Here is a 27400-nt window from a genome sequence, read left to right on the forward strand (position 1 = left end):
AATATAATACTGGTCTGATTTGGGAATTCAAGCATTTTCTATTCGACTGCATCATAACCAAATGCAGAAAAGTGTTGGTTTTGGTTTGCTGGACAGTCTCTAAGGAAATAGTAAAAGCCATTACCGAACAATGAATGTGAATTACTAAACCGTAGACTGCCAACAAAAATAGAAACAAGAACTCAATTTAAATGTCGGCCCAAACTGAGACCCCCGCAGTGAAAGCTTCATTGTTCGCTGCACTTCCTCATCCCCTCACTCTCTACAGGATTTTATTATTTTCATATTTTGCAGGTTTTCTATCTGGCTTCATCTCTCTCATGCTGTTTCAGTCTCATGCTGGATATTTACCATCAAAAACAGGCATCACATTTCAACATTCTGTTTAAAACAATGTTCCTTTTATCAGGAACCGTAATGCAAGACAAGGCATTGAAAAAACACTTTACACTGAACTGAGGTTAGTATTTTGATGCAAGCATGTACCACTGTCCTTTAACGGTGTCGCAATTGAATCCTGCTCATGTTTTAATCATCTCTACCCTTTTTGCTGGATGACTTTTAATTTTCTTCACCGGCTCCTTCAGCTAAGTGCATGTGGTAGACAGATAGAGGAAGAGAGAGAAAGAATAGGATGAGAAAGCCCAGACAGACCCTCCTCTGCAGTGATCCTGACCACCTACAGCAGTCTGCAGCAGTCCAGACAGAGAGAGAGAGAGGGAGGGAGGAAATAACCAGCTGGGCGTCTGTACGAAACAAAGAGGGGAACTCTGAGGGATGAAAGACCTAGCAGAGGCAGACAGACAGAGATGAGAGAGAGAGAGAGAGAGAGAGTACACAAGACTCAAAACAAGCGTCCCCCACGACTGATACATCCGCTCCCTGGGACGCTAATGAGATGTTCAAACGGGTAACAGGTCAGAGTTTAACTGTATTATGCAGAAATGTACAGTCAGTGCTCGTAGACTGCAGATCAGTAGAATATACTGAAATAAAAAAAAGGTAATTTGAAATGTACAACTGCTTCTGAGCTATGCTGCAAGAAAAAGATTGACGTACATCTAGATTTTCTGTTGACTCCACTAAAACCTTCAATTTATTTTCTTGCTGCTCTTTCAGTAGCCAAACAGCAAGATTATGCATCACAGCCAACATGGGAAAGAGGTGGAACAGACACAACCTGCCACAGTTTACCCCAGTCTACAAAAGTAATGGTAGAAAGAAAGTTAATTACAACTCATCAGGAACTGAAGACGCACTACAGAGTTGTCATGTGAACCAACACAATTTAAGTGTGCTTCCTGTTTTTCCATTCATAGAAAACAGCTCTGTAGTGTAACTGAGATTAGCCTCAAATTAGCCTCCGGTATTATGCTAGCTTGGTTAGCACCAGTGGTGTAGTGGGGATTTTTTTACTGGGTGGACGGTGCGGGGGGAGAGACACTATGGACGCGCTCGTGAACTGTCGGGGGGGGGGGGGGGGGGGGGGGCAGTACACTGTGGACCTCTGTGGACCTCTGTCGCCTGTCAGTGCAACTTACATGATGCCATTTAAAATATATAATAATAAAGGGCGGTGCCGGTCGTCAGCAACTGATAACACTGGCAATGATTTTATATTTATTAGACTATTCAGAAAAAAATCATGCTTCAAGAAAGTGGGGAGACGGCGATCTCCCGCGTCCAACGACCACTACACCACTGGTTAGCACTACTAAAAGCACTAATTTCCCCTGTTTACCTATAATGGGACCCCCGCCAGACAATAACCGGTTTAATATTACAAAAATAAAGCCAAACATCCATTCAAGTGTTTCCGCCTATATCCATTTGTCCGTGTCTGTGGTTCGTTCTTATGACAGATCGGTGATTCCCTAATTTTTCTCTGTGAAGTCAACTGGAACTGGAAGTGATGTAATGTAGCCTCAGTGTTTTCTATGAAGTGAGTACTGCTTTGGACTTGAAATAAATGCTTTGTCAGTAACCACTCTTAGGTTACTTGTGTGCTCTGATTAAGTTGGTATGAAGTTAATCGTTGTTTTAATGAGAAAAGAACGTCTCAACAGACATCATAATGCAGTCAACCCAGGATACAAACACAGTCCCTTCTTGTATCTATAGCCAGCTTAAATCGTCACTTCCTAAGTGCTCTTTACTTCGACTGCTGGCCATTTTTGGTTTGATAAAACGTTCAGTTACTAAAACATCTTGCCCCAGCCTTGATTCAGCTCTCTGATTGGTTCATCTTCATCAGTTCTCTTCCTGAGCTGTCAGTCCAACTCAGTGAGCCTTTAAGCTAAGAGCTAGTGACTTATGACTGTGGGCTTCATGTCTTTGAGTCATCGCTAAAACGTTAGCCGCTAGGGAAAAAGACAGGCTGCTTTCACAATGAGAACAGATGACAGATACAGTACAGGAAAGAGTGTGTGGGTTTCAGTATGCGAGAACCAACTGTCTACATTTCTTCATATTGGACCGGACCAAAAATGATATACTGTGTGTTACTCGGGGTATAAAATTGAATAACAACTAGAAAAACAAAAGTATTCACAGTGGATCTAGGCTAATTTCCCCTGATGACTAAGCTTGGGTCAACAAAGTCATTTTAAATGTTAAATGTTGGCTCTGAACCAGTGGGAAACATGGGAAATCCACCACGAAACAACATGGATAAATCCCCTTTACTTGCCCTTTTTCTTACACTGATTGATAAAGATCAGCAAATGTTCTAAATAGCTGGAGTTTCTGTTCTCCAGGAAAACATTTAATTCAGACACAAGGTAATTGGGTTTGTATATTTCGAGCTGAAACAAAAGTGATGTTGTTGTAATTGTATCAACATAAAAACGAAAAGAGAATGACTTTACAGTAAGTCACTCGGATACACCAATTATCTCTCGGAAATGCCATTCACAAACACCACAGATGAGACCAAAATAAAAGGATATTGCGGCTTACCAGTTAAAAGGATGGACAGGAAATCTAAATCCCTACTTCTGGTAATGACGTTTTTTCTCCAAAAAACAAATATATCCTGGTTTAATTTGTCCCTGCCTCGAAAGCTATGATCCCTGAGTGAACCTCCAGCAGAAGATCAGCGGACTGTCTGCTGAGACTTCAGGAGTATCTGCAAGGATCAGGGGTGGGGACTGATGGATGCTCTTTTAAGGGTCAAAGGTCAGAGCAAGGAGCAAGGTTACATACCAGCTGAGTCTCTGACAAATCACATGTGTGGAGTTACGAAGCTGGAATGAAAAAGAAAAGTTTCCTGGCATTTCCTTTAACAGCTGGCTGCGGTGAGGTCATTCAGGCAGGAACTGGACGGCTATTAGACGTGAAGCACAATGGACAGACGTGACCTTAATACTGTATGTTCAGCATTTACAGCGACAGGGTTCTGATGATGATGGATGGTAGGTGGATAGTGATACAAGTCAGGCAAAGCAAGGAGGGAGGAGACGACACGGGATGAGAAGAAAGGGAATGAAAAGAGGTGGTGAAGTGGAGCAGTCTGTTACGTCTTGTTTTGACACGGTCCAATGTGAAGTGCTGACAGCGTGAGGAGATAAGACTGAGGCCGACGCGCTGGAGGAGTGAGTTTTTTGCTTTAAATTGGAGAGAGATTGAAAGGACGTTTAATGAACCCGTCATGTGACTGGTGGGCTGGTTCAGCCCCGGGTCACGGACATTCAGAGCCATCACTCAGGTGCTGACGTTAGAAAACAGAGCTCCTTCCAAGAAAGCATTAATATTTAAAGAGAAAAGGAGACAGACGGAGAGAGTTTATACAGAGGAGAAAGAGCAGAGCAGATAAAGTGACAGACAGAAAGAGGAGGTCTTCAACTGATGATTATTTATTGATTTTGGTCAAAGATGACAAGAAAAGCTTAAAATCTGCACATTTGAGAAGCAGACACCAGCAAGTTTGCCACTTTTGGTTGATGAAATTACAATACATTGTTTTTCCATCAATCTAAAAATCAAGAAAAATTGATGGCACATAGCTTAACAATGTTGACACTGTAAATATTCCTTTATGGCTGTTGGTGCTCGGAAATTTGATATGAATAAATGTATTGTCAACTACAACTTCCTAGAAATCAGTATTAGTGTTTCCTCCATGAAGCCTGCAAGTCTGCATTGTGGTTGCAAATTGCCATTAGAAGTTTATTAAGGGCATTAAAGGTAGGGTAGGTAATTTTGGAGAAACCAGCTCGAGTGCGCTAGAATTTTAAAATACACAGCCGGAAAAAATCTGCCACTTCCTTACAGAGCCCCTCCTCCAACACACACGAACGCGCACATGACCAATGAGGGCACGAGATAAGTTTGTGCACAGATGGAAGGCTGACAGGCAGGTAGGCCATCCAGTTATTTTAGCCGGGCCGGCTAAAATGATTGGTCGTGCTTTTTACAGCGCTACGGCTTCCACAGATGACATTTCTTTATGGATTTTTTGTCAAAGCACTTAAGATATTCATTGCTATCGGGATGTTAAGAGCATTCCATGGAATATAACAAAAAGTGTATCTCGAGCCAGTTTCTCAAACTTACCTACCCCACCTTTAATGTATTTTGCATTTGTTCAGGAAGAAACATTACAACTTGTGTACAGCAGAGCAGCATCACCACAGTCAGAAAGACGAGGGAAACACAAACTGGAATGTGCAAAATGGACTACTAATGTACCTTAGAAGTTCCTAGAAATCTTAGGTAATAGATTAGCATGTTGTGCCTCATAAACAACATTTCTTTGAGGAATGAGAAAACGTCTTTGAAACTCCTTCACCTCCAGACTGTCGTATGGCACGGCGAGAGAATAAAAGCTCATATTTACAGCAGCAGGGCTACCTCGCAGTAAATTACTCCGCCTCTATAACAAATGCATTAAAGGAGACAGGGAGTCTTTAGGATCTTATAAAAAGTAGAGAAAGCTGCCAGCGATCGGCACGCATCCAAGATATTAAAACACAGATGAGAAGCTCAACTCGTCCTGCAGGTCTTCAGGAGTCTCGCTGGAAACACCCCCTCCTCTCCCACAGTCGCTTCTCACCAGTTTAACAGCAATAAACACCAAACCTCAGCATTCCTCGATACTACTCACACACACACTGCTCACACACACACTGCTCACACACACACTGCTCACACACAAGCTCACTTATCTTTATCAGAAGGTGTGTTTTCTGCCCCAGGTTTACTGTACTTATTACACCAAAAATGATTGCATTTATGGATTAGCTACTACATCAGAACTCAGAACACACACACACACACACACACACACACACACACACACACACACACACACACACACACACACACACACACACACACACACACACACACACACACACACACACACACACACACACACACACACACACACACACACACACACACACACACACACACACACACACACACACACACACACACACACACACACACACACACACACACACACACACACACACACACACACACACACACACACACACACACACACACACACACACACACACACACACACACACACACACACACACACACACACACACACACACACACACACACACACACACACACACACACCAGAGAAGATCATTAAAGGATTACAGGCATATTTCAAACTCCCTGTGGGTTTACTCCTCACTGCTGCTGATCTACAGCAGGTACTGAAGCTCTACACACAAACACAAACACACACACACACTACCAAAGCATCAGCTCAGACGAACACCACACCCTGTGTTCATACACTCGCCAACGGCCCCCGGATTCAAAACTAAGAAAGGTGTGTGTGTGTGATTTGCATGCAGCTGGTGCAAGAGCAGCCTAAAAGTCAACTGGAGTTTTGTCTCATTCATTTTTTGTGTAGAATATTTGGATGTGTGTTTCACCCTCTTTTTTTGAATACTCAATATACACAGTGTCATTTGTCCTGGATTTTCTAAATAAAAGCAAACGAAATGTAGCCATATGATGCCAAACTTATTTTGTTCCTTAATAGTCTTAATAGTATTAATAGTCTGATATTTGAAGGTCAGAAGTTTTCTTCACGCTATATGTAGAAAATAATGGTGGAGGAAGTAAATGCTTAACATTTTTCTCGCCTTAAGTTTCTACAGTTGCCGTTTATCAACATACACGATCCTCTGAAGCTGCCTCCAAAGTTGCCTAAGGGCCTCAGCGTGCTTTAATAGAAGTGTTTGTCGGATCGTCTGAAAAACACACATCCCAAACTTTATGTATTGGAATAATGAGGCCTCTGTCCAATATACTGTAACTTGTAACAATCAAACCCACTCTATGCGCAACTGGTCAGGTGTGTGGAGTCAAGAAAGCATTTTTTTGGATTTGATCTTGACTCTCTCAAGCCCTTTTTTAACCGTTTCCAATAACTATATCCAATACTTATACAACTGAGCTTAATGCCATGATCGTCTGGAGAGAGAATGTCTGAAATGAAGCACTGTTATCTCCATGTGTACGATTAATCCCGTCTCCTTCCTCACTGTGACCCCTCTATGAAGGTTTTTTTTATAGATACAAACACTTTCCCCTTCATATGGAGTTGGAAAACCCAATACGTTAATAAGGGACACTGAGCCCTTATGACGTGCCTCTCCTGCAGCACGTACTACTGTAAGTGTGAATGTGACACACTGTGTTAGTGGAAAACAGAGAATGTGTTCAGGCAACTGTCCCTGGAAAGTAAAACGAAGAAAAAAAAGCTAAATAATAAATGCCTTGCCTTGTGTGTGTGTGTGTGTGTACGTGCGTGCGTGTTTGAATTCCTGAATTCCAGCAGGCCAGCAGAGCTCACAGGAACTGAGCCCACACAGACACAAACATCTGCCAGAAACTCGTGCACAGAGACAGAGTGCCGAGTCATTCAGTGCAGAACTCTCTCTCTCTGTGTGTGTGTGTGTGTGTGTGTGTGTGTGTGTGTGTGTGTGTGTGTGTGTGTGTGTGTGTGTGTGTGTGTGTGTGTGTGTGTGTGTGTGTGTGTGTGTGTGTGTGTGTGTGTGTTAAGAAAAAAAAGCATGTGCAAGTTGCAATTTCTACTCTGAAAAAGATGCAATAAAAAAAATCACTCAGTATTGCAGCGTTTTGCTTTTTTTCCCCATCATACTCTACTACTCTTGGTCCAGACGCAGTAACACCTATAGCATGTGATGTAGAGGAAACACTACCATAAAGAAAGGGAACAACTGGCCTGCAAAATATTTAGTACACAATAAAACAACTTTATCTTTGTGTGACCTGATTACCGGAGGGGGGACGATACAAGATAGAGGATAAACAGACTGTTTAAACTGTTTATGTCTTTACATGCCATCAACACACATGTGGTCTGGTCCACTCAGAAGGTCATGTGTGTGTGTGTGTGTGTGTGTGTGTGTGTGTGTGTGTGTGTGTGTGTGTGTGTGTGTGTGTGTGTGTGTGTGTGTGGTCATGAGGACATGATGCAGAGAGCTACTTCCCCATCCTCTGCACTATTACATTTCCCATTGGGAGATGACATCACCTCGACTTAAACCGCTCTCCTCCTGGCACAGTGAAGTCTATACTGACACACACACACACATATACACGTTAATGGAGCATCAGTTTGAAAAAATAAGGCCGCTGTGGGGAGCTTTATTGATTGCAGACCCCCTCCTCATTACAATCAGATATCTTCTGAGCATATCTGGTGCCCTGCTTACAGGCTGATTGAAATGAGTGAGTGCCATGAGCATCTTATAATTATTATTGTGTTTACTATGTAGTGTGCTGCAGCATTGTTACACTGTCTTCAGTCAAGGACTATAATGGAGTTCCCCTTTGGTTTTGGGTCAACATGACACTGGAACTGTTTTTTATTATTGTGTCTAAATCCCAAAATGATGATTCCCCTTTTAAATCCTTTTGTAAAATCGACTTGTTTCAGATCGAGCAGTAATTAAAAAACACATTTTGTCAACATAATGAAGGCAGAACAGGCTGTAAGCTAACCGTGACATCTTATATCAGCTCGTACATGTGAGTAAACTGCTCTGCACAAAGCAGCAAGGTTTCTCCGGCTCTCTGCTTTCTATTCTCTCCCAGGATGAAGCTAGCCAACCCCCGGAGACACAGACGACTCTATAAGTGATGAACAGCGAGCGGTTATTGATCCGAAGAGGCTGTGGCAGGGAGAAAATGTGGCCCTCGCCTGCAGGATGGTGGGGTGTGTCCTGCCTGAGGTTTAGCCTGAACATGACCGACAGGAAGAGAGCCTGAAAAAGACGGCCAGTCTGTTTCTGTAACGGTGGTTTACTGTGCATTATGTCATTAAATTTGACCACTCAAACATTATGTTGGTTTCTGACAAAACATGGATAATGCATCTTGTGGTTAAGTGTTAAAGGTTTGTACATCAACTAAACTGCTCCTTTAAAAAGGTCACACAAGGGTCACAACCTCAACATGTGTGATAGGGTTAAGGGATAATGAATTATTATTTTCTACGAAATGAGCAGTTAAAAGAGGGGGTTTGTGTAGTGGAGTTTGTGTTTCAGCATTCGTTAAATCTTTTTGTAGCAGCAGTTACTGCACACAGTTTCCTGTCAGAGATATTTATGCAAAAGTAGATCAAGTCACTAACCTAACTAAAGAAAAAAAGGCTGTGCAGTGGAGCTAAATGCTAATGTTGAGCTAGCATGGCTACAATTACAATACTTACAAGCTGTCGTTAAAGGTGGGGTTGGTAATTTTGGAGAAACCAGCTCGAGTGCGCTAGAATTTGAAAATACACAACCGGAAAAAATCTGCCACTTCCTTACAGAGCCCCTCCTCCAACACACACGAACGCGCACATGACCAATGAGGGCACGAGATAAGTTTGTGCACAGATGGAAGGCTGACAGGCAGGTAGGCCATCCAGTTATTTTAGCCGGGCCGGCTCAGATGATTGGTCGTACTTTTTACAGCGCTACGGCTTCCACAGATGACATTTTCTTATGGATTTTTTGTCAAAGCACTTAAGATATTCATTGCTATCGGGATGTTAAGAGCATTCCATGGAATATAACAAAAAGTGTATCTCGAGCCGGTTTCTCAAACTTACCTACCCCACCTTTAAGTAGGACTTTAATTCAAAATATGTGATATTTATGGTAATGCCACGGAAATCGATTAAGATATTTCTGTGTGGACCCAATTTGTGAACTGACAGGCTGAATAACAATTTGCTAGTTTAACTGAAACCCATCTTGCCGTACCAAAAACTGCAACCAAAAATGTGGAAATGTAAAATAACCTTGAACAATTTCATCCAAACATCAGCAACGTTACTCTTGCAAAATCTTGTACAGCGATCATTTTGTAAATGACTCATTTGAAACTACACCAAGATTGCTCTGCTCTTGCCTACTTACTGTGCAGAATAAAAGTGGATGGAAGTTTAAGCCAAGGACAAGTTTGGCCTACATTTCTCTCCCACAACCTGAGCGAGGCCAACAGAAACACCCCCGGGTGAGTCTGCATTAAAGCAGCTTTGCCCTGGACCTGCAGAATAAGAGATGATCTGCACGCAGATTTGGCTCTCGAGATGCGGTCAGCTGAACGCTATCCAGAGGAGTTATTGCTGAGTAACTACTGGACACCGCAAAGCTGTGGAAAATGAAAGAGTAGAACTTAATACGGCGCGCAAGAACAATAGACACGATTAAAAGGCGTGCAGCATCGCTTCAAAATCAGTGGGGAAACCTGTGTCTGAAATGTCAACAGAGACGTCCAATCAGCTTTCTCTAAAACCACTGTACAGTAACCCAACATCAACAGGCCTACTTCAACAAACCAATCAAACCTCAGTGGGTCACAGTGTCACTAATGGCTCCATCATCCTCATTGATTCTCCAGTTTCCACCTCTGTTTCCCGTCGGTCCCGCGGCTCAATGCTGGGATTTGTGTCTGCAGGACAGTGATCAATATCTGCCTCTCTGTTCAGTGCATTAGATTTCCACATGTTTCATTTTTAAATAATCAATGTCGTGGTCAAATCTGATTTCTACTTCCGAGAGCTTTGAGATGAACAGGACAGGGCGGGTTAGGCTAGTTGACATCTATGTGCGGAATTTACATCAAACTAAGTGTAAATATAAAGTATTTCAGAATCTAAAATACCACAACGTTTATTTCCTACTCCATTACTCCCTCAGTCATGGTAATGTATGTCGATACAAATAAGTAAGCTGTCAAGACCAATTAAATGCCCACAAAAGGAAGCAATCCTCTTTCAACCCTTAATTTTTTAACTTCCGCCCCTTTCCAATCATACCCAAAGGGGTTCAGGCTGAGTAATGCTTGAGGACTGACAGCTCCTCATGCATAATTTCTGTGCTGTAATGAATGGCGGGTTCATCGTGGCGCTTTGGGAAGATCAAAGAAAAGCAAGTCTGGCCCTAATAATGGCCTTCACTGCGCTGGACCAGAGAGAACCAAACATGTCACGACCGGCATGTGTTTGCATGGGGAACAGAGGATATTCACTTTTCAGTGCAGATGCAAACCTTTACTGCTCAATGCTACAGGCTTTTGTGATATTTCAGAAGCTTTTCAGGCAAACACAGGCATGTATAGAGCCGTGTGACAGGTGAACTGATTGTTTATTCTGAACACTTCCTCTCAACATCAACAGACGGACACACCTAGATTGTGGACAGACAAAACAGGTCAGCAGCTAATGTGTGCATATGTTAAAGTGACTGTGTGTAGAAAGACATAAAAGTATTTGAAGTTTTTGCAAGCCAAATGGATTTGAGATGAAGAGGTCTGAAGCATTTCAAATGGAAGCAGCCGAAAACGGGACACTTGTCGCCCCACAGCTAGAAAAAGGCAAAGACAAGCAAAGCAAACGTGCCACAAGAATTACCAGTGGGATGTTTTTTTAACAAAAGATGGTGTTTGACAACCAGCAGAGGGGATGTCCAGGTTTGTGCTCTGCCTTTGACATTGGCTCTTAAAGTAAATACATTCAAAATGACGTGCCATCTTCTGGAGCACCGGCCTTTTCCTTGTTGTCTTTGATCTGTAGTCAGTCCCAATAAACGTCAAAACCAGTGGCGAACCGTCAGGGCCTTCAAGGTATTCAGAGAATACCCTGGAACACTCAGATAAAACAAACAAAAAATCGATTTAATTATATAAATAAAATGAATACATGAGATTCGTATCTGTGTTGTTGATCTGTAATATTACAGTGTTAAGTTGATTTGTTTGTCCTTCTCGGACCATGCACTACGCATTTCAGTGGTTTTGTGTTAGAAAAGAAAGCAACCAATCAGATCTTGTTCTGGGTCTCTGGGTAGAATATCCTTCAACCAAGGTATTCTACATCCTTTATAGAATGCCCTGACCGTTGCACTGAATGAGAGCGTACGTTTGGACTGACAGTTTGACCAACCAATCATATATTGATTTGTAGCCAATGGGCGTATTCTTTCAGAGTTTCCCTCGGTTCCAGGGTATACTCTAGAACAGTGGTTCTCAACTGGTTAGGCCTCGGGACCCACTTTTTACTTGGTCAATACATCGCGACCCAACATTTTGAAGCACTCAAATCTATTCAACAAAAAATCGTGCTGTAATATATACGCTTTTCATAATACAATATTAATAAAAGTGAAGTACAGTACATATATCCCTTCACAGAACTAAAGTATGCTTTTAAAAAAGGTTTAATGAGATGATGGAATCAAAGCTGAACTATATAAAAAGGCACACATGCTGAAAACCCAACCCCAGCAGGGGGGTCTGGGGGGATTCTCCCCCAGGAGATTTTTAGAAATACTAACATAAACTACGCATTCTGGTACACTCTGAGAAGAAAATAAATAAATCTATTACTACCCGACATATTAATAATATTCTATGCCATTGTTTGTTTTTCACTTAGTTCTGACAGCTTGCTGAGAGAAGAGTAAAGAGGAGAGAGTCTGTGTGACTTACTTTAAATTGTGGGTAAGGGTAGATAGCTCCCATTGTTCTGTGACTTGTCAATCATCAAACCGGGGGTCATATTTCATTATGTGTTCATTTTTATCTGAAGTTTTACCCATGGATGTATAAAGAATAGTTCTACCGCAAAGTTATTCTCTGTGGGGACTTCCGGCAACAATCTTGATTCTGATTGGCCAGAAGACTCGAAAAAACATCAGCAGAGATGTTTTATTGAGAAGATGATCACTACGTGACAGAAGTTTTCAAAACCATTTATGGTCTCCGGTACTTCCAGTCCAACGCCTACTGCGTGCACAGCATTAGAAAATCGGTCCTTCAAAATAAAAGTTTGCATTTTTTCCCAAAAAAAAAAAAGATTCCAATTTTTTTTTTCAACTTTTTTTTCTTCACTCACACATCCGCGACCCACTTGAAACGGGTCCGCGACCCACTTTTGGGTCGCGACCCACCAGTTGAGAACCACTGCTCTAGAAGGCCCGGTAGTTCACTGGCTCGAGACAGAGGATCTAGATGAATGCCACGAAGCAATTCATGCTGTTTTATTGTTTTCAACGTTGAAATGGCAAGTGCAACCGGTGAAGATGAAGTTGTTGCAGAATTGTTGTGAGTACCCTTTTCAAGACGACAATTCAGTGAAAAGACGGACATTATAACGCCGGGGGGGGGGGGGGGGGGGGGGGGGCGGTGGCGGTGGGGGGTGTGTGTGTCTACAGAAGGTCCAGTTGTGATAGACACGGTTCGCCACTGGTCAAAACCAACACTGAATGTATCTGATTACAAGTAGTGCCTTGATAGCAGCTTTCAAAATGTATTCCTCTCAGCTCGTCATATCAGCAAATAGGTGTAAACACTGGAAACATCAATAAATAAATAGAGCTACTGTACAAACGCTACAGCAAGTTCCTGCCAAACTGTTTCTGAAGCCAAAATGCAATGCAACAATTCTCTGAAGCCCTCAAAAGAGTATTTTCTCCATTAAACGCTATAATTAAAGAGATGTCCGTGACAACTGCAAACTAGTCTACAAGCTTTCAAATGTAAAGTAAAATCCAGACATTAGTGCACTTCATTAGGAGACTGTACCGAGTGCTTTCTATGCTTTTAAATCTTTACTTTTTTGATATGTTGCTTTAAATGTATCTACCCAGGACTCTCAGATGTTACAGAGTGGATTATCTTGGTGAAAAAACAGGGTAAGTAATGTGTAAGTGATTTTTATTTTAGCAGAATCGTCCAATATCAATGTTCTGACGCGTGCTTGACAATGTCGGTCTTTTGATGCAGGTAAGTACAGTACCGCTAAATTATACCAGACTGCAGCTGAACAGACACTTCTGAAGTAGAAATGGATTGTTTGGATGATTGATTTGTTACTGTCCTTCAAGGTTAATTGCAAACAATGATACAAGATAATGACCACCATTAGCAAAAAAGCATGTGCTGGTGCCGTTTTAAAGCTCCACACGGCCTTAATAGGAAACAACAGATGAAGAAGACAAGAGGCTGGTGGGGGTGGGGGGGGGTGGTTAGCTTCTGTCCCAATGAGTCAGGAGACCAATCATGGAAACATGGTTGTTAAGTAGTGGCGTCATTCAAGTGATGGGAAGAGGAACCGTTATGTTTTCCATGGTCAGCAAGGACAGACGGAGGAAGAGCGAAGATGAAGATGTTCCATTTCGACAGCAAGCCTCTGACTTCCAGTAAAACACCAGACGGATACATAAGCATTTTACTAAAAATAAATAGATATCAAATGTTTTGCAGGGTAAATGGGACAATATACAAATAACCATCAGTTCACAGTTGTTTGATTATGGCTGGGATGCCCCTTAGTAGAGTAAAAACATCAAATATTCTCGGTTAAAAACCCATGTCCAATACATTCACTGGGGAACTGTAGGAATGTCTTAGGCTAATGTTTAGTATTATTGTTGTCTGGGTCTTAATCCAACCCGAGGCAGAGTTCATGTTTGTAAAAGAGAGAGAGGGGGGTCGCCCAAAAAATGTGAGACCACTGGACAAAAGATATTTGAGCTCTGACGGGGTCTTTTTACAGGCTTGTAAACACTTCATTCAAACACTGAGGTGGAAGAAATCTCAGCCTTGACCTCTGACTTTGAACACAAGCTGACAAAATGAACAACAGGAGTACAACAACTCAAGAAAATGAGGTGTTTCATTAAAGGAAAGACTGATTACTGTACGTGCTTAACTGCTACTACAGCTTCCAAGAAATGCCCGTTTGACATTTTGATTTGTTTTCTGAGGAAATGCCTGCATTGTTGCTTCAAACCTACCTATTGTGTGAACCAGACCTTGTAGTTGAACCAGGCAGCTCACAATGCGAGGGCTTTGCTGTGGTACTTTCATTGGCAGCCGCTCCACATCGTCTTACTCCCTGATTTTCCGCCCTCTCTCTCTCTCTCTCTCTCTCTCTCTCTCTTGAAATTAGAAGTTTATCTATGTTCTCAGTTTTCATTTGGCTGCATCAGCGCACCTCCCTTTTACCCTGAAATCCAAAAGGAAATGAGTCTCTTATTAGGGAAAGAGGAAGATGCTTCAAGGTCCGCTTTTCGCTCGGGTGAAACATGACACGATAAGAGGCGAGGCGAAAACACGGCACTGTGGTCACTTTCACTTCCACCTCAGCCGCAGAGCTCTCTGCATCGCTTTTGTCTCCTCCACGTGAATCATTTCCTGTGATGGCTAGTCTAAATACGCAAAGATTAGCCGACTCCTTTGCCGTCTCTGGCCTGCCTGAGAACAGGACATTGAATTAGGGGAAACCTGAGAATCTGAACTTGCAGGACGGCCTAAATTACCTACAAGCCTCCTTGACAAGCTGCATTGTTGGCTCTGAGCGGGTCAGACGGCGGGGGAGGGGACGACAACTAGAGACAACTGTCAAGATCTGAAGCTGTGGAGCAACAGCAGGTAATGACGGCTCTGAGGCTGAAAGACTGGCTCAACCCTTCATTACAGCACACAGACCTGCTGCAACTTTGAGGAGGAACATCAACTGAGGCTTTACTTGAGATGTAAACAACAAAAAGGCTTTGCAATGAACAGTCAAGGAACTTTTTAGCATATTAAAAGAGCACAAGATCACCTAATTGTCTGAGAAAAGCCAAACAAAAGCCTCAGCATAACAAGAAACTCATTTCCAGAGCTTACTTTTTATGCCTTTTCACAGGAATGAACATTTTTGTTTCCAAGTGAACATTTGTGGTTGCTGCTGCTTTCCATTTGGGAACAGCAGGAGGCCTTTATTGTGAAGCCGCTACAGGAAATGTAAGGAGCTTTCAATATTGGTACTATGCATCATTAAAAACTGTTCATATAACTAAATCTATGGACATATTTGGCACTATTAGTAAGTCAGTGGATCTGTTTTTAAATATATTGCGGGAAGGGATAGTACAAGCAGTCAGATGTTATATCACTTCGTCGTTCAAACATTTATTAAAAGGACCCAGTTTTTTACAGTTTAGCTCAACGTCACTTTCCGTATCCACCACCAAACATCCCCAAATTGGGGGCCTAACTCTCCAACACAAGCCTGCTGAAACCTGCAAATTACAGGTACATTATGGCATAAACTGAGTCACTTTGTCTAAAAATATGTTATTTAATAGTACCAGTAAGACGTTCCAAGAGCCGAAGTCAACATGGTCAACCTTCTTTGTTCCAGTTAAGTCCACGTTAGAAAATAAATACATATTCACATTTAAATGAATGAAACAAGTTAATATTGATTCCTGATTAATATTTGTGTGCATTGGCTTTTTGATTTACTACATTTTCCAGTGCCACATTTTCCTAAATAGAAAGTTTCAGTATATGCATCTGCAGCACCGGTCATTTATTATCACGTTTAAACAAGATACCATGCAGTTAAAAAAAAAAGCAAGAACTGACTACTGTTCTCTAAATGAGGGCCGATGGTATTCCCAAAATGTCTAAGCTTGTGTACAAGTGAAGGACTCTTCTGAGAGGAAGCACAGAACAGAGAAACAGGGAAAATGAACTCTGAATGATCTCTGTTACTTCCAGTTAATGCAATAAGCGTATTACGTCCTGAACAACTACAGTTTCAGGTCTACAGTAAAGGAGAGAGCAGCTGAATGTGGAGCTCATCTTCTCTCTGCGGTCAAGTGATTACGTTATTAAATGAAGACCTCTGGCCCTGAACGCTCCACTGCGTCCTATCATTGAAAAGTGGATAAAAATGGATGAAAATGGTGCTAAGAGAGAGACGGTGTTTGGTTCTGACCCTGGAGGCGAAGATTGGGACACAAAAGCCTCTTTGGCTGAGATGACTCTAAATAGGGTCGTAAATCAGGGTCTTACCTCAACAAGATCAGCCGCGCTGGTTACAGTTACTCTAACCTCAAATATGTCTCGTTGGAGTCGCTCCAAAAGATTTATATAAGAGAATCTCCTGAGTGGTGTTAACAGGATAAGTTACAAAAGCTTGCATCCAATGATCTTTCACAGCGATACTCTTCCCTAGCTATCTTTTTGAATAAAGACTTTAAATGTATGATTTCAATTATACATTTGCATCTTCTTTTGCAGCTATTTTAATGTTTCACGTTCGATAACAATCGCTTTTTTTCATAAAGGGATTTTCAACATCTTAGGAAATATTTGCCCATTTTCTTCCTTGATTTCTTAGATCTTAATCTCTCATATCTGACTGTTAAATATGTAGAAACAAAAGTGGAGTTTTCATGGTGGGTTCAGTCAAAAAGAAAGTTAATGCGCTAAGTCAAGAAACAACCAGTCCCCTAACTCTTTTTAAAAACTGTGCGCTTTACTTCAGTTTTGTACGGATTAAAATATAAGGTGCACAGCGTTAATAAATTGGATTGAGAGTTGCTGATTGTATAACCTTTAGAAAGAGCAACGATCGCTGTGTTTTTGGCCTTAATGCTAAGCTAAGCTAGGCTAGGCTAGGCTAAGCTAAGCTAGGCTAGGCTAGTTAACCTGGCTGCTGCTTCATTTTACTGAACAGACACGAGACTGGTTTCAATATTCTCCTCTTAATCTTTGTTAAAAAAAAGTGAATAAGCATATTTCATAAAATATTTGACTGTTCCTTGAACATTTCAGTATCTTAGTTTGTTTTTATGATTGAAAAAAAGGTTTGATTTAAATCCAGCAATACATTTGGTTTGGGTACCAACACTAAGGTATCATATCAGCAATACTGCAGCAATTGAAGCAGCTCAACTGAGGTGAAATGATAATCGATTGAGCTACAGAAACCTTTAAAAAAAACATCTCGCTCTGCTTCTCCTGAAACAGGATGCTCGGCCCAATGATAATCCTGTGGTAACCATGGCAACAGCCCTGGCTCAGTCGCCCCTCTCTGCCCTCACGGTCCGATCCTGTGCAGGTTCGATATGACCATCAATCAGAGAAACTGTATCATGTGGGATTATATCTCAGAAAAACAGAGACAGTGTGTGACAAGCTCACAGCTGCTCGCTCCAAACAACTCACAGGATGTTTTTTAAAAGCTGCATGTCGCCCTAAAACCAAACGTCTGCTTTCTGTCAGCTAGAAAAATGGCCAAAGAGAAGAGAAAGAGACAAATAAAGAGAGAGAATGGTGTCAAATTATTCAGCTGTGCTTGCCAAATATTTCTGGATGATGTCAGTGATGCTAAAACACTATTTTACTGCAATAATAAAGCTGAATGGCTAACAGCTATATTTGATTTTAACATTTGGACGCATCACAGTCAGCATGACATTTTAAAGAGCGACCAGTCTGCTTCCTGCTCCGAGAGCCTGAGGGAAGACCCAAGCTCTCCACGAGTGTGTGTGTGTGTGGATATCAATGACGTGGATTAGGTACACTCCATTTAGTCCCAAGAATGCAGCCAATAGGCCAAACACATCTCCCACAAGGACGAGCCTCGGGGCACATTTCAGAAAAAACAGGGTGGGACCGAAGCACGCACGCACGCACGCACGCACGCACGCACGCACGCACGCACGCACGCACGCACGCACGCACGCACGCACGCACGCACGCACGCACGCACGCACGCACGCACGCACGCACCGCACGCACGCACGCACGCACGCACGCACGCACGCACGCACGCACGCACGCACGCACGCACGCACGCACGCACGCACGCACGCACGCACGCACGCACGCACGCACGCACGCACGCACGCACGCACGCACGCACGCACGCACGCACGCACGCACGCACGCACGCACGCACGCACGCACGCACGCACGCACGCACGCACGCACGCACGCACGCACGCACGCACGCACGCACGCACGCACGCACGCACGCACACACACACCACACACCACACACACACACACACACACACACCACACACACACACACACACACACACACACACACACACACACACACACACACACACACACACACACACACACACACACACACACACACACACACACACACACACACACACACACACACACACACACACACACACACACACACACACACACACACACACACACACACACACACACACACACACACACACACACACACACACACCAGTTATAACCATATCTTCTCAGCCATTCACATCAATTTATACAAGCAGCTCTATCCTGTGAATTTTCCCACACATGATGATGAATAATACAAAGGACATGTGTGTGAATCTGTGGCGCTAAAAGAGAAGATGATAACATCCTCATCAATAAATAAAGTATGCATGTAATGGAGAGGAAGTCCGCTCCACCGTGAGGATCCTCGCAGTGAACGGACACGCGTTGATCATGTGGAACAAGCTGCATGAAGAAAGAGGAAGTCTGCTAGTAAAGGTGATCAAATGCAAGAAAAACTGATTATAATGTGTATTTTCTGCAACACACGTCTCCTATTTCAGTGCAAAGTCACATTAATACTCAGATTTGAGCGGCAGAAAAGCAAAAAAATGACGAATAACTATATCAACTTAGATATTTTCCTGTATTCTGTTGTCACTACCTGAGAGGATTTCCTTACCGTACTAAAGGAGAGTTGAGTGACAAAGGGAACCGGAGCTCTCTGCTTCCTTAAAAGAAAACCACAAACTCTGGCCACCATCGACACACACAGTTAAAAACAGCCACACAGTGCGTCACACGTCACAATGTGCTGGAGCAACAGCTAGTGATGACAATGTGATGAAACTTCTAATCAACAACAGACATGTGCAAGCAACAGACAAATACATCAGGCCCAGCTTTATAGTAGCACATCTTAGAAAAGGAAAATTATTGTTGTTTTCATCAAAACTACATTTCCTTTACTACCATCTTTCTTTGTGTCCATATTCTGTTCAGTTTTGGAGCATATCCCAGCATGTGCAATTCGTAAATACCTCCTTTGTTTTGATGACGCAGCATCAATGCTTTGATAGGCATCTTTAAGGCTGTGCTTTTGCAAGAAACTGATCAAAAGAGACACATTATGAAACAGGAAGATTCAACATATTGCATGAAATCTGAGTTAGAAAAGCAAAAATGCAATAAGCATAAAGTGTGTTTATCACAGTATCTGTAGCCTCCATAATCATAGCACTTAAAATGTATAGAAAGGATATAATGATCCTTCCCTTATGTACATCTTCTAAAGGGCCAGTTTAATACAGTGCCACAGTGACGCGTCCTAAAACCCGGCAGTAAGCTGCGCATGGGTTCCTTCGACAAATGTGACACACATTTAAAGGTGGGGTAGGTAAGTTTGAGAAACCGGCTCGAGATACACTTTTTGTTATATTCCATGGAATGCTCTTAACATCCCGATAGCAATGAATATCTTAAGTGCTTTGACAAAAAATCCATAAAAAAATGTCATCTGTGGAAGCCGTAGTACTGTAAAAAGCACGACCAATCATTTTAGCCGGCCCTGCTAAAATAACTGGATGGCCTACCTGCCTGTCAGCCTTCCATCTGTGCACAAACTTATCTCGTGCCCTCATTGGTCATGTGCGCGTTCGTGTGTGTTGGAGGAGGGGCTCTGTAAGGAAGTGGCAGATTTTCTCCGGTTGTGTATTTTCACATTCTAGCGATCTCGAGCCGGTTTCTCAAACTTACCTACCCTACCTTTAAGAGACAGGTCACGTTTTGTTCAGTCGGATAATCTCCACAATTTTCTAATCATAAATCTATCGATCATAAATCTATTGATTAGATTTATGATTCGAAAATTATAAAAGTAGGGTAGACTGCGCAATGTGTTGGACCAACCACAGACCTTATTTCGAGCTATTTTCCTAAATCCTATGGAGAAATTGCATTGCTTTTTTGCCAAAGGAACCCATGCGCAGCTTACTTCCGGGTTTTAGGACGCGTCACTGTGGCACTCTATGGCATTATATCTTTATTTATTCTTTAAAACTGTATGATCATTTAGGAGGATATAGTTTGTGTTGCTGTTGAATAGAATCCAGCTGCATTATATTGAAAGGTGTTTTTCTATTGTTTGTTTACAACATATATATCAATGGGGGCAGGCTAAACAAAAGAAAGGCCTCTCAGACAAAAACTGAGCATTATGACCTTCATGAAGGTTTGATTTAACGTCAGGATTATTATATTGAAAGCAAAACAGTTTTATATTTACCAAATAGGCTTGTCCCTTACCCCCATTTGTTATCATTAACTGTGGACTATGTTTATATGCTCCATTTCCTTTCTGTATCTTATTAATTTGTCGGTGGAACGGCCCACGTGGATCATTAAAATGTTATCTTACACAGACACGCAAACACCGACACGTGTCCAACACATTGCACAGAACTGGCAACACACACACACACACAGAGATCTTGAAAACAAAAGGCACATCTAATCACACACACACACGGTCCACAAGGCAATCTAGACATGTAGTGCAGACGACGTCTCCCCTCCCCCTTCCATCCCTTCTTCCAGCCACCAAATCCACTTAGAGGCCTGTGTGTGTGTGTGTGTGTGTGTGTGTGTGTGTGTGTGTGTGTGTGTGTGTGTTGATTGTTTTCTCTCTGGCAGCTGCCCTGCCTCCCTCCTCTGTCTCGACCACCTAATCAAGCGGCAGTCAGGCAGAGTTGGATTGAAGGTGGGAGATTTACATTTCCTTTAGTAATCATCACTGAATCCACCGGATCTTATACACAAGGGTAATAAATTCTGGATCTGAAGTAAGGATCCAATAGATTTCCATGTAAATAAAAGGGTAATTTCTCGCTAAAAAATAAAGATCTTAAGACGTTAAATACAAAAGGTCACCCTAATGTTTGAGCTTGAAGAGGAACATTAATCTTTGATGCATTTGAGAGGTTTCTGTTTTGCTCGTAAGACCTCGTGATTTCTCAGAAGCCCAAAGGTGGGAAACCTAAACTGCAAACAGGAAGTCTGGTATAGTATCGCTTGAGGGTTTCACAATTTCTCTTTCTTTCTTGTTTATGACGTTGCGTTGAAACAAATCTATTTCCAATGATTGTCAAGTGTGGGGGCATCACAGCGCGGAGGCAAATCAGCTTAAAAGGCCATCTCATTCTCACAAGCCAATATATGCACTGATGAGATTGCATTCAAATGACACACACACACACACACACACACACACACACACACACACACACACACACACACACACACACACACACACACACACACACACACACACACACACACACACACACACACACACACACACACACACACACACACACACACACACACACACACACACACACACACACACACACACACACACACACACACACACACACACACACACACACACACACACACACACACACACACACACACACACACACACACACACACACACACACACACACACACCACACACACACACAACACACACACACACACACACACAACACACACAACACACACACACACACACACACACACACACTAAAGCGGCAGTAATCGGTGAGGTAGCTCCGTGAACTAAAGGAAAGGGTTACAGAAATAACCATCGTGCAAATTGTGCCAAATTATGAGTTCAATAATAAATAGTGGATCAACAGACAAAGAAAACGCGTAAATCCTCTGTTTTCTGGTTTTCTATGAGAGGATTTTCTTCTTTTCTCAATTTTAAATAATCATAAATGTAATACTTGGTCAAAGCTAGATTATTTAACATCTTTTTGGATTAAACTTTTGATTTGTCAGTCAATTTTTTCCGTCATAAGAGTCGCACAATCTAGGTTTTCATGCTATGTATTTCCTGTAAATAAAGACTGTGATTAAAATAAGAAGCAATGCAGCAAATATAAATTCTGGTATATCAAAATAACATCTTGCTGACATTATTTCGAAACATTACAGGAGAGTGGATACTTTAGCCCTCTTTTGTTGTTGATTGCGCAGCATCCTTCACAGCAGAGGAACAAAGAAATGAAGGAATATTAGATAATGAACTGAATTTGTCGTTTTTATACAGATGGGAGATAAAGTCTAATCTCCGACGAGGCATGAAAGTCGATGTAAGTTAATTGTGTGTGTGTGTGTGTGTGTGTGTGTGTGTGTGTGTGTGTGTGTGTGTGTGTGTGTGTGTGTGTGTGTGTGTGTGTGTGTGTGTTTTGTTTGTAGAGCATTTCATGACTCAAAGACCCTTCATTCACACCCCCCCCAGCCGCAGCGGGCCATGCTTTCACACCTTGCCCTACTAAATTAAAACCTGCTATGCTCACCTTGAACTGCAACTATTAAAACACACTCACACACAAACTCACAAATATACCCATACACACAGTTTCTGCTGAGAATGTTCAGCACCGTGACAACAGCCAACCACATTACAGCTCCTCTGAAACGACCAGCCAATCGCCTGCCTCCCTTCGTTTGTCACCGACCAATGAGAGTGCTCGCGTGCACGGCTCGACTCGTTTTACATGAGCAGCTTTCATCATTGTTCCAGAGGAGACGTCGTGCTCCTGCTCACAGGAGACGGAGAGCTTTTCATTAACACAACAGCTGTAAGAGTCCCTGACGGACGCATAAATCACATTTTCCCCAAGAACATTATGGTCTTATTCATCGTCTCTACTGCACATCCTGTACTGCTCTTTGTTATCAGGTGTTATTGTTCCATCAGTGTGTGTTTGTTTACATATCTTGTATTTCAAATGTTTTGTTTTCTTATATCCAGATACATACAACGACCAATCTGTTTCATTAACTAACAGTGATAGTCTTTATCGATTTTTTAACATAAGCAGATGTTTTGTGATGTTCAACCAACAGTCTTAAAACCAATTGTATATCAAATGTACAAATAGACGACCAAGAAAATCCGAAAATGTTCACATTTAAGAAACTGAAACAAGTACATGTAGTTATTTTTACAAAAAAGAAATAACCTTAAACATTTGGCTTGCCAAATAATGTCACTGCTGATTCACTAATCTGTTCAGCTCTATTGTTTTGAATTATTAAAACACAGGAAAAATAAGTATCTACAGAAGCTACCTACCTAAAGATGTTCTCAAGTAATATAGCATCTATTAATATTACAGTGAGATTAACTTTCCATTTGTAGAAAAAGCCAGACATCATTCAGAAATCAATAAAAACAGCAAATTGAAAATGTCACTTTTCTCCCAGAATATTAGAGGAGACACGGTAAAGCAGCACACCTAAAGAACTGAAAGTATTCTTCTTTTCATTAGATTTGACTAAATGTAGTATAACATGAACGGATGGAGAATCCTTCTTACCTGAAGCTGCTTCTGAGGTCATAATTGTTAGATACACAGCTCTGAAGAAGCAGCCGTGACCCTTATTGTTTCCAACTAGCTGGTTATATGAGAGGAAGAGAGAGAGTGGCTCCTAGCAACTGCTGCATGTCAGGAGGCTTTAAGAGGTGTGTTCCCAGTACAGACCTGAATCAATCAATGAATGCATTCATCAATGAATGGATGAATGATCTGTAGAGAAGGTGTGTGAGGTAGGGCTGCTCGATTATGGCAAAAATCATAATCTCGATTATTTGGGTCAATCATTTATATCACGATTATTAAAAACGATTATCCATTTACTTTGAAAACAACCATTTATTGGAAATAAATGTTTAAAATAAATAAATAAATAATCGTTTTATTTCGATTATGTTGTTTTCATAATCGTTGCAAGCCAAAATCGTAATTGCGATTAAAATACGATGAATTGAGCAGCCCTATTGTGAAGGTGTCATTTACATACGTAACATGAGAAGGAACCGGACGATGGAAACACAGCAGCCATGTCTTTATTATTATGCCGAGTGTCTATGGACACAAACGAGACAGAAATCTGCGATTGAGGAGCCTAATAGAGTATGAAGAACGACTGTTGCTAAGCTGCTTTGGGATGCAACTGATTATAATATTTAGTTTGCAGGTAATCTGTAGATTTTTCTCTAAATTACAAAACATTTTTTAAAACAAAACTTTTAAATATTCTGTTTAAAACCATGTTGTTTATTGACTTGAATAATCTTTTCAGCTCTAACATTTTTTTATTTACAGATAAAGACGACGCAAGCAAAAGGTGTCATGATACTTTGTTTTTGTGTTTTCTTTTGTTATGAGGAGTGTCTATGGCAGGGGTGTCAAAACTCAATTTCATCGCGGGCCACATTAGAATTATGGTTGCACTTAAAGGGCCGGTGGTAACTTTAAGACTATATAAATATACATAGATAAATATATATAAAATAATGTATTATTTGACAATATTTCCTCTGCATTGGATTATTATCGGATAGGGTAATAACTTCATAATTAACTACGTCTGAAAGCAGAAGTCTAGGGAAAATAATTGCAAGTCTCTTCATTGCGCATGTCACACAATGCATTGTGGGACATGTAGTTTATGGGCAACGTTCTCCTGTAAAGCGGCCCGTAACATTATAATAAACGTATTATATTCTTTGCAAGCTCTTGTGGGCCACATAAAATGAAGTGCCGGGTCTTGAGTTTGACACCCCTGGTCTATGGAGAGGGATAACCTCTTACAATGTCAAATGTAAAGATTATAATTAAGATCATTTAATTTCCAATCAAAATCACTCAAAGCCGAAACTCCAGTTTTATTTTTTGTCCAAACAACCTTTCCAAAACCAAAATATAAAACTGAAAAAAGCAGCAAATTCTGGAATATATTAACACCTAATTATAACTAAATCAGGACTAGGAGCCAGAAAAACGTAAAGTCATCAAACATGGCTACCAAGGGCTTATATGTTCATGGAGCCCAACAAGGAAGACAGCTTCAATATAACTATGATCCTCAGGAATAAAGAAAGATTCTGACCTCATAAAAACCACATGTTAAAGGATCATCTCCGTCACCTCCTGCACATTTAACTGAGGTGAGATAAAAGTGGGTTATTTTCAACTTAGCCAAATCTTATTCTGAGAGGTATAACCAAGTGAAGTGTCCTGCTATCGAACAGAATCTCTAAACCACACAGAATATGGTCATCTTTACAGGACTGTGAGAAAAACATGAATAATAAGACGGATGAAAGTCACATCCTGTACCTGCAGTGTCCGATCTACACGTCATGTGACCAGATCCTGTACCTGCAGTGTCCGATCTACACGTCATGTGACCAGATCCTGTACCTGCAGTGTCCGATCTACACGTCATGTGACCAGCCAGAGAACCTTCCGCTCCTACCTGCTATATCCGTATCGTGGCGTCCTAGTTTGGAGTCGAGCAGCGAAGTAGGACAGACTGCCGGATGGAGCCGCTTTCAGACAACCTTGGCCGAATGACTAAGCTTTTAGTGCCAGGAAAACAGAAACAGGAGGAGGGAGAAGTGGAAAGAGGAGAGATCTGCACGAAAACATGAACAAAAGGGAGAGGTAGACGCACTGAAAGCTGAATATAAAAATGCGTCTGTGTTATTAGAATGTATTTATAAAGGTGTCAATTACAACTACAGTGAGATTTGAATACCAAAGTCATGCGTTTTTGAGACTCACTGTGAGGTAAATAATCATGTTTGAGTTTATTTGAGTGCCATACAAGGACTGAAATGAGGGCTGCAACTAAGGATTGTGTTTTTGAGAATACTTTCTCAGTTAATCATGTCTATAAAATGTCAAAAAATGTGAAAGATGTCCTGTAAAGCCCGAGGTGACGTGTTTGAATGTCTCATTTCGCACAACAAACACCCAAAAACCAAAGAGACTCTCTGTTTACTACCATATAAAACTGAAAAGAACAGAACATTCTCACAACTTGTACAAGTTATATTATGATTCCTTTTTACTCTGAAACATCTGTCCAGAGGCTACATATGAAGAATAGCCTCTTAGCTAACTGGCGCTTCTTCAGCAATGTGTTTGATATATTTGTATTAATCCCTCTTGAATAAATAAGAAATAAACATGGAGGCTGGAATGAGTTCATGTTTTTGCTGTAGAAAATGAAATAATCTGTAGAAAATGTGCTAAAATAAGACGTTAAACAAGAAATATCTGATCAAAGAAAATGTTTTTTCTTTTTTTTATGACAATGTGAGGGACACTTTTAGTCAGAACTCAAATTTTTAAGGGTTTATGCACAGTTATGCTTCAGATAAATAGACGTGTTAAGGTATCAGACCTTCGTTTGGTGCAACTTAATCAATTCAGGAGCCACACCCCAGTCCTCTGGTCTCAGACTGCTTTGTTCTGGCCACTACTGTCTCTCTCTCTTTCTCTCTCTCTCTCCCTGTCTCACACACTGCCAAAGTCACATTGCAACACAAAGCAGGGGCAGACAGCAGGTCACACGCTCGTCCTGCCTGCCTGTTGTTTCGTGCATATATTCAAAATCCTCTCGTGTGTCTGTGCTCTCCAGCAGGACGTCATTTGGCTACAACCTGCAGCCAATCCACAGCGACTGAAACCAGACGCTGCACAGACGGCACAAATATGAAACAGGCACTTATTAAAAAGACAACAATTTAGCTTTCAGGGGGAGTGACATGAGCGCGGAATAACGCAGAGTCTGCAGGCACGCTGTCAGAAATGTTTAAAAGCTGAACCACAGACACATGTGAGATGTGACATTCTTGTTGCCTCCGAACCCCAAAATGACACGGTGCTAATTGCAGAGGGGACGAGAGATTTTCATACTACAGATTTACCGTCTTAGGCGCTTTTTCACAAGCTGGCTGGCTTTAGAGGAGAGTGGCTGGCTGAGCTAGATCTGTCAATCTGAGCCGCAGCTCCATCAATCTGCTGGCAACAACGTGAGACAAACAATGCAACATCAGCACCAGCAGCAGAGCTCAAACACACGCCATAAGGGGAACGTTCAAGGTAGCTTTTGGGCTGGTTCCTGACCGTTTTCCATCATGATTTCCATACATATGTGAAACAGATTGGAGCTTTACTGCATCTCCTTTTGGAAAAATAGG

At 41.7% G+C, this 27400-nt stretch overlaps 1 protein-coding gene across 1 annotated transcript in view; it reads right to left on the bottom strand.

Annotated features, from left to right (window-relative positions):
• LOC117497287 (unconventional myosin-IXAb-like) overlaps positions 1–27400 on the bottom strand; it is a 148748-nt gene that overhangs the window by 112477 nt on the left and 8871 nt on the right.

This window comes from Trematomus bernacchii, unplaced genomic scaffold (assembly GCF_902827165.1).
Source record: "Trematomus bernacchii unplaced genomic scaffold, fTreBer1.1, whole genome shotgun sequence".
Classification (NCBI taxonomy): domain Eukaryota; kingdom Metazoa; phylum Chordata; class Actinopteri; order Perciformes; family Nototheniidae; genus Trematomus; species Trematomus bernacchii.